The sequence below is a fragment of the Zingiber officinale genome, chromosome 6B (assembly GCF_018446385.1).
Source record: "Zingiber officinale cultivar Zhangliang chromosome 6B, Zo_v1.1, whole genome shotgun sequence".
Lineage (NCBI taxonomy): Eukaryota > Viridiplantae > Streptophyta > Magnoliopsida > Zingiberales > Zingiberaceae > Zingiber > Zingiber officinale.
This window is the reverse complement of record NC_055996.1, coordinates 12,980,601-12,993,907: the sequence shown is the minus strand read 5'-3', so window position 1 is coordinate 12,993,907 and position 13,307 is coordinate 12,980,601. Positions and strand designations below refer to the sequence as shown.

The following is a 13,307-nucleotide window of genomic DNA, read 5'->3' as shown; positions in this document are numbered from 1 at the left end:
CAGAAATCAGTATGTGATTCTTGGAACGGCGGAGACGCGCCCCTGCCGGTATTGGAACTATACAGCTCCAAAGCGGAAGATGAGACTGCCGCTGTGTTCTCTGACCTCTCTCTGTGCTGTACCGCGATCGCTCATGGCTTTGTGACTCCGGCCATCAATAACCATCCAGTTAGTTGCCATAAGTGTACTTAAAAATCCCCAGAAGCATCTCTGGTGGTGGCGCCTGGCAAACACTGTGGCTTGCATTAGCAACAGGCTGCAGATGAGGAGGTTCTGGTCTCAGGATCTGCATCGGCTGTTTGTGCTCGCGATCGCTCCTTGTTGCTCATGGTAAGACCTCAGTTGAATCAATTGCTAGGAGGCTGATGGATAATTCTTGCAGGATGATATTTAGTCCCACATCTAAATTTTCACATTCTTCGATTAGTATAAAATATAACTATACAACTTATAAAGTATAACCCATGGAATGAAGTGATAAGATCTTAGGATCTAGGAAAATCCCCGGGTCATTCACCGCAGTGATGCGGCCGTGTAATTATGGTCCATTAAATCGGATTGTATCCCATCCTTAGGAGGGCTGAGATTTGTGTGGAGCCTTTCGATCAGATTATGGATTCATGACCATTTCTTATAGTAATCCACTTGCCCTTATAAAAAGGTTAACAGAACGGGGTTTACATTCTCATGGGTAATTTTTTTGTAACTCAAAAGACATAATTAGCTATATACGAAAGAGATGGGAAGTTCTTATTATTGATGAGTAAAGTTGTTAGGTAGGCTGGTCTATTAAAAACTCATCATCTTGTAGGGTGTTCTGAATCGATCCACCAGGTGAGTTAGAAAATCTCAAATTGAGACCAACTCAAAATAAATGCAATTTGGTTCAATTGTTCAAGTTTATAGTGAATTGTCTAACGAAAACAATCAACGATCGCAGACCTTGAAATAGGAGTCGTTAGAAGCTCCGAACCAAGTAAAATCAACCTGTGTCAAGTTTTATTTTATTTCATTCCATTTATTATTATTTGTTTTTTTTCTCCAAGTTCTTGTGAAAAATGTGAAAAAAACTACGAGCACTATTCACCCCTCTCTCTCCTCTAACGCTTTCAATCTTACACATTGATTAATTTTATTACACACATCCTAACAAATAAACTAATCATTAGATTAAACATGAACTAATCATTTTTAAATTTGTTAACACATAACATAATATTTTATAAAATAATTCTATTAGTATATAACGACAGAAAAATTATTACATAACTCATAAACTAAATGAGCTTATTACTGTTCATACATAATGACAATAACAATATAATTCTAATAAAATAGATAAACTAACACCACTCTCACTAGGATAAACATTAGTGTGGTGGCCAACACTATCCGTTTTAACCTAGACCAATCTTAGGTAGGACAACTTCATAATTCTCCATTTGGTCCACATTCGGATCCTCTTATGGATTCTCCTCAAACTTTTCGGGATCATCTTAATCCATATGGTGAAGTAGGTTTATTCACAATTGTGTATATGAGATACGCCCTCACCCTCATAATTAGTGTGTTACTTGAGTTGTATTGGTAGAAATTGGAGCCAAATCATGTTATCCAGGACTGGAAACTCTTCTCATTTGAGTTTCTAGAATAATCGATCAAGTTGTCCAATATGTCCTTGGAGTCCATGAACTGGGTCAAACTCCATCTCCTCAATCTGCTCCCTTAGCTCATTCGTTGTACCTCACAATGGGTCATTGTGTATATCATCGTCGACATTTAGAATTAAGAATAATACTGTCAGTACAAAACTGACAAACCAGTTACACAACCCGTTCAATTCAATTTACACATATACATAGAACAAACATACAGAATTTATAAACAAATAAGAAAAATTAATTTTCTTTATTTGAGGAGTTCTAGTGGACTAACACACTGGACCGGTCGATTGAGAAGTCGAATCCTGAACTTGGTCTATTGTCCTATTAGAACTAATCTAATTAGATATGGATGTCTTACCTATATTGTTTTTATTTAACCTAAATTCATTGAAGTCAATTTCAAACTTATTAATAAATCTGACTCAATTTTGATTAAATTGGTCCCAATAGAATAAATTTAGCCTATTTAATTAAATATGGAAAGATCCATCTTAATAAATCAAACTAGTCAAATTTATAATTAGTCCAGACTCATTTAATCAAATCAACCCAAAATGGTTTTGATTTAGATCTAATTGATTAGGTTAAACCAATTAATAGTTTGAACCATATCAGAATTTAATTAAATGAACTTATCTTTTTAAACTAACCTGGTCGGTCTGGTTCAATAAACCAGTCCAGTTTAAATCAACCCAAGTTGAGTAAACTCAACCCAATTAATTTCAATTAATTTCCAGCATGGAGTCATTAACTAAAAATAATGTATTAATTAATTAATAAAAAAACAAGAGCTTAATCTTAGGGTACGCATAATGGGATATTAAACGAACTTTATAATATTCATTTAACACCCCTCTCAATTAAGCGAGAAGAGAAAATATTATGTTGTTCATCCCTCTCATATCTTTTCTTTTATATATATTTTTTTCTTTTTTCTTTTTAAAAATAGTAATAAATATATTAAAACAATTAATAATATTTTTTGAAAACACTAAGATTATTTTTTAAAAAGTAACATTATTATTAAAAAAAATAATAATTTAAATATTTTAAAATATATTTATTTAATATGATATAATTTTAAAATAATTGAGTTTACTATGAAATCTATAAATAATGAGGGTTAATATTAAAAAGAATATAAATAAAAAAGATGTATTATTATAATCAATGTATGAGAATGGGTTGTGGGTGCTCTTACAAATATGTAATAAAAAAATTATGATTTTTTTTAATACGAAACCTAATTTATTTTATTTTTTTCTACAGCGTCACCACCGCCACACAATCCTCACTCCATGCCACTCAACCTCTATCACAACGAACGTGCCATTGATATGACGGTTCCACATTTATTTTTCTACCACAATGAACGCGCCAGCTGTAGTGGCTGGTCATTGCCGGCCATGACAGTCCGACAACTGAGAGAACCTAGCATGACGTGGCTCTTCCGCCACATCCTTCTGATGTCATGCGGTCGTCGACGCTCCTCTGCCGCGACACAGTTGCCAGCGACAGGAGCATAGGACATCGTTTGCCATGGTTGCGGCGACACACTGAAAAAGATTCACTATGAATAATTTTCGTTATAGAAAACAAAAAAAAAAAAACTACTACTTCAACCAAAGGTTTATAGAAATGTGGAATACATATACAATACAGCTACAGACACAGAAAATTATATACAGCTACAGACACAGAAAATGTGAAACTGATTATATGGAGAAACCTGGCCAGGGCCATGATATGTGTACTAGATTATTGCTGTAAGTACACAGATAAAACAATAACAATATAGTTGTCATTTTACCAGTCCCCAGATCTTCCAAAATGAGAAGACAAATGCCAAACAAATATCACTTTGCAGATCAGTTTCAATTAAAATTGAAGAAAAAATGTCCACAGAGATGGTTTTAAATCCGTTGTGAAAGACATAGGAATTTAACATCAACCTGAATATCATACAAAGGGAAGACAAATTTGGAAATGAAAATATCAGAGCAGTGGCAATGTACATCAATATTGAGGCAAACCACAAAAATTGTGCACAATAGTTAAGAGATTTCCATTGATCAATAATTCTAGACTTTGATTTTGTTAGGTATGAAAACGTGTAATCATATCATATCATTTCGAATTCTCAGGACTATAAACAAATGAACAGGCAAGTGGAAACAGATCCTAACAAAAACACCACAGAAAAGAAATCTGAAACCCAGGAAATCAATAACCAAATGGGGTTGAAACCGCATAAAGTCTCAGTAAAAAATGGAATCTCAAAGGGCAAGTTCTGCGAGCATGAAATAATGCCATTTTCTAACATTTTAAGAGAAATTAAACATGTAGTAAATAATTGCAGTAATCAGCTAACCTTCTGTTTGAATCCTGCTTGAATGTTATAAAAAGTGAAAAATTGTTCAGCTTCTGTTTGCAGCGAAATGATTACATAAAAAGGTGAAAAATTGTTCAGCTTGAGCAAAATCTAACGATTATCACGAAATATGAAGAACAAGGAAATGCAGAACAATTGGATCAAATGCCTAATCTACACTTTTATCACCTCCCGCTTCTCTTCCGGCTATAAATCAACAAACAAAGCGGTATCGATCACCATGATCCTAAAAAATGAATCGAAACCTAGATCCAGACCCCAAAGATGCCATGTTTCGCATGAGAAAAATTTACAGATTCAGATGTAGTACCATGATAGGAACCCGGGGGCCTATCACATGGAAAAATCGAAAGAGAAAATTGAAAAGGGGATAGGGTGATCACTTCGAGGGGATCGACCTCCAATAATCAAATGAAATTGATTAACTAAAAGGGAAATTACTTGTTCTCCAAAATTACATAACGTCTCTTTAAATATAGACCTAAACTATCTTTTCAAAAGAAAAGGTCTAAAAGAAAAATAAAATAAAAATATATTTTCAAGAGAAAATGTCTTATTAAAACTTATCTAGAAAAAAAAAATCTAAAACTTATTTTAGAAAAGGAAATAAAGTTAAAGAATTTATTTGAATAGATTCATTAAAGAATCTTATCATTCCACCGCCCTTCAAAACAACCTTGTCCTCAAGGTTGTTTATCAATAAACTCTGAAAATTTTTCTTGAATGGTATCATATAATTTCCATGTTGCATCATTGATAGATAAATTGCCCCATTGAATTAATAGCTCAACCGTTGCTTGATTGTTCTTCTTCACAAGTCTCCTTTCTAAAATAGCATAAGGTTGAAATTTAACTTCACCATCTGAATTCACTTCAGGAAGGTGTTGTTGAGGAGTAAATTTATCGCCTAGTTTATTCTTTAAACAAGGCACGTGAAATACAGAGTGTATTTTAGAATCTTGTGGAAGCTCCAAGCGATAAGCAACAGGTCCAATACGCTCTATCACTTTATAATTAAGGGCCATAAAATTTCGGCGACAACTTCATAGAGGTTGAAGGACGAATTGAAATTTATTTGTATGGTTGAAGTTTTAGAGAAACCCAATCTCCTATTGCAAATTCTCTTTCCGAACGATGCTTGTCGGCCAGTAGCTTCATTCTTGCTTGTGCATTGCATAAATTGTTTTTCAAAAGTTGCAATATTTGGTCCCTTGTGCGTAGGTTTTGGTTGACTTGATGCACATTTGTTGATCCACATATGTATGAGCTAATTGAGGGTGGTATATATCCATAAACGACCTCAAATGGCGTAATTTTAGTAGTTGAGTGGTAGGTTATATTGTACCATCATTTTGCCCATGGAAGCCAATGAACTTACTCCTTGGGTCTATCACCAGTTAAGCAATGTAAATAATTCTCTAAACATCGATTACCTCTGTTTGTCCATCAGACTGTGGGTGGTAGGATGTGCTAAAACTAAGTTTAGTGCATTGCAATTGGAATAATTCTCTTGATGTGCATAGATCTTATGATCATTTATACATGTTTTGACGCACCTTCATTTACTTTATTCACGTATATTCTATGCATGTTCACCTCTCTTAGCATATATTCAACATAAATACTCTTTTATTCGGAGATCTGCTATTTGTGTATTTTCTTGTTGATAGGACGCGATTTGGAGCAGAAACAAAGCTTAAGTGGAGTCTAGAGATTCCAAGGTGTCATGTCTAGGCCGTGTGAAATTTCTGCACTGCATCTCTCCAAAATTTACTTGTGAAAATCGGATCTTTATCAGTGACAATAGATCTTGGTAGACCATGTAGTTTGATTATATGGTCAACAAATGCTTGAGGAACACGGGCAATTGTATAAGGATGCGATAATGTACAAAAATGGACATATTTTGTCAGACGATCAACGACCACCATGATAGTAGTTTGTCCTTGTGAAGTGGGTAACCTATCTACGAAATCCATGGAAATGTCGACCCATATTTGTTCAGGTATGGGAAGGGGTTGAAGAAGACCTGGTCTTGCTACATTTTCTCCTTTGTTTCTTTGACATATATTACATTCAGCAACAAAGTTTTTGGTGTCTTTCTTCATTCCCTTCCAATAGAAAGCTCTTGAAATTCGTTTATATGTGCGTAGCCAGAATGCTCTGCAGTTGGTGAATAATGAAATTTCTCCAGTATTACTTCCTTTTAAATTGAGTTTGTTCGAAGGAAGATTTTGTTTTTATATCGTAAAATTTCTCCATCCCAAGAATAGTGGGGTTCTAGCGATGAATTTTGTAATACGTTTTGGATAAGAGTCCGTGCCGCTGAATTTTCCTTTTGCTCTCTTTTTATGTTCTCCAAGTTTTTGCAAGTTACTAAAGATATAGCATCAAACTCTATTTGGTTAGGAAGGCGAGATAAAGCATCAACTACTGTATTTTCCGTTCCCTTCTTGTAAACGATTTCATAATCATAACCTAAAAGTCTCTTGATCCATTTTTGTTGATCCATATTTGAGATACGATGATCCAAGATGAACTTAAGACTCTTATGGTTAGTTCCTATTTGAAAGCGTCGACCAAGAAGATAGAGTTTCCATTTTGTAACGGTATGTATGATAGCCAACATTTCCTTGTCATAAATTAACATCTGTTGATGTAGAGGAGATAGTGTCTTGCTAGTAAAAGCTAATGGTTGTCCTTCTTGCATAAGTACTGCTCTGATTCCAACTCTGGATGCATCGACTTCAATGACAAATTTGTTATTGAAATTAGTTAGTGCAAGAACTGGTGTTGTCGTCATAGTCTCCTTTAAATTTTGAAATGCGTTTTCTGCTTCAGGACATCATCTAAATGCATCTTTCTTTAACAAAGCCGGTAGCGGAGCACTAATCTTTCGATAATTTTTTACAAATTTACGATAATAACTTGTGAGACTCAGAAAATCATGTAATGCCTTGATATTCTTTGAGGTGGGCCACTCCTTCATAACTAGCACCTTTGAGGGATCAGTAGCTACTCTTTTTTGGCTTACAATATGACCAAGGTATTCCACCTTAGTTGTCCCAAAGCTGCACTTAGATCTTTTCACAAAAAGAGAATGCTCACGTAAAAGAGTGAGTACTTTATAAAGGTGATGCAAATGATCTTCGAATGATGAACTATACACAAGGATATCATCAAAGAAAATCAAAACAAACTTGTGAAAGTAAGGCCTGAAGATATCGTTCATCAAACTTTGGAATGTAGAAGGTGCATTAGTTAAATCGAAAAGCATGACTAAAAATTCATAATGACCATCATGAGTCTGAAAGGCTATTTTTGGAATGTCTAGCTGATAGATCTTTATCTGATGAAAGCCTAAGCGAAGATCCAACTTTGAGAAGAATGAGGAACCTCCTAATTCATCAAGTAATTCATCAATAATGGAGATGGGGTGCTTATCTTTCACTGTAATTTTATTGAGTGCCTGATAATCTACACACATTCGCCAACTTCAGTCTTTCTTTCACATGAGCAGTACTGGAGAAGAATATGGACTTACACTTGGGAGAACAATACCAGCTTGAAGCATCTTTTGTACAATCTTCTCAATTACCTCCTTCTGTATGTAAGAGTAGCGATAAGGCCTAATATTTGTTGGTGCACTCCTTGGTATTAGAGGTATACGATGATAATGTGGTGATGGAGGAAGTCCCTTTGGCTCAGCAAATATCATAGAAAATTTTGAAGAAAGTGCCTCTAATTCTGGAGGAGTATGTGAGGTACCTTTAGGATCCTTTTTATGGAGAGTTGCATGAGAAAAATGGAGCAAACTTTCTTTAATAACCGCTCTGTCTGATAACTACTGATTGATGTGATAGTATCTTGTCTCTTGCCTCTGATGCAAACTTCTTTTCCTTGATCTTGGAAGTGCATTGTTAGTTGAGAGAAATTCCATATTATGTCTCCTAATATTCTCAACCATTGTGCTCGTACAACATCACATCCATCTAGGGGTAGAAGAGATCTGTGATTAATTCATAATTTAGTAAGAAAATTTCAATATCATCGCATTTTCCTGGACTTGTAAGTGATCTTCCATCCGCCACCTTAACATCAAATGTAGACGCTCGCTGTATTTTTTGTTTAAGCTTTCTTGCTAAGGTTGAGTCTAGAAAATTGTTGATGCTTCCTAAATCTATAAGTATCATTATTGGTTACTTTTTAATGAATCCTTTTACCTTCATTGTTTGCGGAGTTTGTAGTCCTTCTAAGGCATGTACTGATATTGCTATAAAGTCATCTTGTACTTCGTTGATGTTATCTTGTGTTTCACTTTCAACGAAATCATCTTCTTCCTCAGAGTTATCTATTGGTCTTTTGCTTGCATGGATGACCACAGTGCTACTTTTCATCGCAATGCCAGCATAATCCCTTTGTCATCCTTTCCTTGATCTCTTCTTTTGTCAATCTACGGGGTGTTGAATAATGTGATGAATTTTCATGAATTACCTTATTATTTCTTTTTCCTTCCTCATTGATCTTCTCTTCTTGTAGTCGTGCAAAGGATAAGGCAGCCTTCATGGTGTGGGGTTGATTTATTTTTACTTCTCGTCGTATATCAAGGCGAAGTTCTGTAATAAAAGTGTCCAATAGTTGCTTTTCTGACCAATCACGAGTTCAATTAGAGAGTCGCTTGAATCGTCCTTGGTACTCTAGTACAGTTGAAGTCTGTCAAATTTTGGCTAATTTTCCATCAACATTCTTATAACTGGAGGGACCAAATCGATTGATGAGTTTTTCTTTGAATTCCTTCCATTTTGGAGGCTCATTGCATGCTTTAAGCCAGTCATACTATTGGATGACATCGCCTTCGAGGTTTATAGATACTAGTTCTATCTTTGCATTGTCCGATGTGCTGTGGAAGTGAAAATATTTTTCAGCTCTTGAAATCCATCTAATCGGATCGTTGTTCTCCCAGCGAGGAAATTCCACCTTCATACGTGGATGGTTGTGCTCTCAATCTTCATTTGAGTTCGCTCATTGGTCATATTGTTATTATCGAGACTGCTGATTTATTCTCCTTTTGATTAGTATGTTTGAGCTGGAATCTATTTTTAAACGATCCTTCAATTCTTGCACTATTGTGACCAACGATGCCATAGTTTTTTCGAGTTTATCCATCATTGTCTTATGCTTAGTTTCAAATTCTAGAGCCCATTTGACGTCAGGATGAGATCCTCCAGTCGTCATATCAGAGTGAATTTTCTTCTCTTGAAGTCGGGATAAGACCATGCACTTGTTGAAGTTGCTGTGAGATACTATAGGACGATGATGAAGTGAACGCGCTTTGATACAAAGTTAATAGGAACTCGGGGGTCTATCATATGGAAAAATCGAAAGAGAAAAATGAAAAGAGGATAGGGTGATCACTTCGAGGGGATCGGCCTTCAATAATCAAATGAAATTGATTAACTAAAAGGAAAATTACTTATCCTCTAAAATTACTTTAATGTCTTTTTAAATAGAGATCTAAATTATCTTTTCAAAAAAAAAAAAAATAAATAAAAATATATTTTGAAAAGAAAATCTTATTAAAACTTATTAAAAAAAAAAAGAAAAAAGAAAATCTAAAATGATCTTATCACACCATACCTTTAAAATCAAGCTCAAACGTGCAATCCACCGCGACGGACGAACAACGACAGCTTACAAAAGAAACAGTGTGACCGTTCGACGACATCTCTATGAGAACAATCGTTCCGCAGTCAACTAAATGAGATGGCGGCCGGTTGGAGCTCACCGGCCATTTTGGGCGGCGTTGCAACCTCCGTCGAAGCACTAATTGGGCCATACAAATTAAAGCCCATTTAATAGACAAAAAAAACAAAGGGCATTTTCGTGAAAACGAGAGTTCTACACCCTAGCACTGACCCTATCTCTCTCTATAAATTTATTGTCCATCGCTGCGGGTGTAAAGTAATATTAGCGCCGCTGCAGTACGGTATGTTCCTTGTTGTCTTCGATCGATCTTTCCGTTTCTATTTTCCGTCCATTCTCGATCTTTGGATTTCTTGGCGATGAGATAAATGATAGATGACGAGTCCGATTTAATCCATTCCATTCAACATGAGGACGAATCGAGGCATTTGTCTGAAAGAAATCTGTCGCTTTTCTTCTTTTTCTTTCTAATTTCATCTCACATTCTATTTTCGGTTCATTCTCAATCTTTGGATTTCTTGGTGATGAGATAAATGATAGATGACGAGTCCGATTTAATCCATACCATTCAACATGAGGACGAATCGAGGCATTTGTCTGAAAGAAATCCTATCTCTTTCTTCTTTTTCGTTCAAATTGCATCTCGTACTCATTTTAATTGGCATTATGATGAATCTCATATCATTTCTGAGAATTTTTTTATCTGACAGAATTTAAACCTCCTACTCATTCTGAATGCTAATCCGAGTTTTCTTCAGCAATGTAGATTGTTGTTCTCCATTCTCCATTATATTTGTTGTCCGATCATGCTCGTCATGTTATATACTTCAATCTATTTTCTATTGAATTTTCTTATAGCTCGCTGTCTACAAAATCTGATTGCGGATAGAGTTTTATCAAGAATCCATTAATTGATGTGTTTGTATTTGTATTAATCTATCTTTAATTCTTTCATCATTAATTGATGGAGATAAAAGAATAAATTGGCTAGTGAGTGCTAATCAATTGATGGAGTTTCGATTAGGTTTTATTGTTGTTTTGTTATTGTTAAAATAGTTTTTCTTTTATATGATCCAAACGGACGCAAGCGAACCAAATGAACCTGTCAAACCAAATGTGCTCTAAAATGATGTGAAGTCAGAACAGATTGTGCTTGCTAAAGGACAACAAATTGAGCCAACTAGCTGAATCAAGCAAGTTTTTTCTGTTTTGTGCTTCAGATTAGAGTGTCTTTATAGCTAATGTAGTTGCATCGATGCCTCGACGGTGCCAAGCCATACACTTGTGGCTACACAATATTTATCTTGAGATTGTACTAAGTTAACTAGAAGAAGAGCAAATATAGTCCGCCATGACAAACAAACTGTTGAAAGATTATACAACAGGATATGTAAGGGGCCTAAGGTCTAAAATCACCAAATCTCCAATTAAGATAAATAATCTTGAAATCAAATTAGAAATAATATCCATGTATAACAGAATCAATATGAGGGAGGACCAATTGAAGACCTCGATCATGATCCGAAGTAAGATGACTTGGTTCCGAGCGACTAAAATATTGTAAAATGAATTCAGAATGCATATTATTGGCTCGCAATTTCAACTTACTAGAGAACCAACAAGTAATAACATCTTATGAGAAAGATGATCTGCATTATCAAAAGTACCAAGAAAGAACAATTAAACAGTCGTGATTTGTTAATTCAATGGGATTCTATTCACAATCAACCTAGCAAGCACACCAACAGCAGCAATTCATGATAACATGGCAACAATGACAGTCCTCCAGATAGCAAACTGGCTGGAACCAAACAAGGCTAGCAATTTACCAGAGTACCAATAAGAAATAGCAATGCCTTGAGATAGACATCAGCTTGTTGCCCATTGTGAACTTCTCTGAGAATTCCATGAACATGATTCCCCCCATGGAATGCATGGCCATACCCATAAGGAAAACCAGCGCCGGGCCATAAGCGGCAGTTGCAGCAGGGATCCCATGAACTTGAAAGCTAAAAAGCAGGAACAAGCCACCAAGCCACCGATGGCAGTAGAGAATGTGTAGTTACCAAACCTAGTGCTAGCTGGCCACCAGAGCTCTGCCCATGAACCATGGATTCCCAGGGTGGAATTTGTTCGGGTCGGGCGTTTTCGACCGTTGGTCAGTGGAACTCTTCCCTCGGCCATAGAGAGACACCAGCTTTTCTTCCTCGGCAATGACCTTGTAGACAGGGCATTCAAAAGATTAAGCGTTGTTGAATATGAGTAAATGGAGAAGAGGCGGCGGAAGAAGATAAAAATTTCATTGTGAATGAGATTTTAGTCTCGCATTAGGAGTTTCTTGACATATTGGTTGATTTATCAGTTGATAGCAAAGAAAAATAAAAGAGGAAGCATAAATAAAGGGCGCATATTATCTTCTTTACACACATCAGAAAAATTCTACCCCAGATGTTTGGTTAAAATATTAGATTTTCTTTTAACAGTTGATTTTCTTTTAATAAGTAGTTAACTTATGAATATTTTCTAATTTACTCTAGTAAAAGATAGGAAATTTCCTCGGACACTAGTCATCTTAAGATTAATCAAAGTAAATTGGATATGCTAATTAAAAAAAATACTAAAAATAGCATTAACAACACCATGAAGGCTAATCCTAACATGTTGATTCTCATTCTCCAATTTCTTTTCTAAGATCCTAAATTAGGGAGCTTCTCCTTCACTTAGCTCCTGGTTGACTACAAACTTCCTTGTGGTTACAAATAGGAGAAGGTTTAGGGTAGATGAGATTTAAATAAAGATGTCTCAAGAGAGAGAAAGTGCTGACCATGAAAGTATAATTGAAGCTAGGACTAGAGTTGTTAGACGATCAATCCGTGGTGCGATAGATCGATCCATGAGGGACCAGTTATTTCATGGGGTGGGGCGGGTCTATCTGTCATTTGGCAGATTGAAAAATCTCCAACCCAATTCAAGGTAGTTGCGGATTAGGTTGGTTAACCTAGGGATTTATCAAAAAATTTTAAAAAAAATAATATTTCATATCTTTTTTATTTTGAAAAAGTTTTATCAATTAAATATATCTAGAACAAATATTTTAAATATAAATGGACACAAATTAGTACTGATATTTGATGAAAAATATTATTTTATTTTAAAATTATAATAAAGAAAGATAATAAATTGATATAAAATTTTGTTTACATGTGTTTCTCAATTCATGAGTCAATCCAAGCCTGTCACAGGTAGAACCGCACGATGGGTCAGCCCACGACAAGCTTGGGTTGATTAAGTTTCAACTCAATCCGCTAAATTATTTAGCAGGACGGGCCAACTCGACAGACTTAATCCAAATTAACAGCTCTAGCTATTATAGGAATGGTTGAATTAAAGTATATATATCCTACTATCCGAATATTTTTGAAATAGACAGTCTATCCCATAGTTTGCCTATAAAAAAAATTCAAGAAACATGGTAGCCCCTTATATGATGCCTGGTTTCACTAGTAATTCAATCATAATAGATATATATGCGTAGGAATCAAATCCTG

At 35.3% G+C, this 13,307-nt stretch overlaps 3 non-coding genes across 3 annotated transcripts; all 3 read left to right on the top strand.

Moving 5' to 3' along the window:
• The first annotated feature begins 10,110 nt into the window (after positions 1-10,110).
• On the top strand, positions 10,111-10,200 carry LOC121993486. The gene has a single exon (XR_006115326.1). It is a non-coding gene; the product is annotated as a small nucleolar RNA SNOR75 (small nucleolar RNA).
• A 75-nt stretch (positions 10,201-10,275) lies between these two features.
• Positions 10,276-10,365, top strand: LOC121993485. The gene has a single exon (XR_006115324.1). It is a non-coding gene; the product is annotated as a small nucleolar RNA SNOR75 (small nucleolar RNA).
• Positions 10,366-10,417: 52 nt separating this feature from the next.
• On the top strand, positions 10,418-10,494 carry LOC121993439. Its single transcript, XR_006115283.1, has one exon. It is a non-coding gene; the product is annotated as a small nucleolar RNA Z105 (small nucleolar RNA).
• Positions 10,495-13,307: the final 2,813 nt, after the last annotated feature.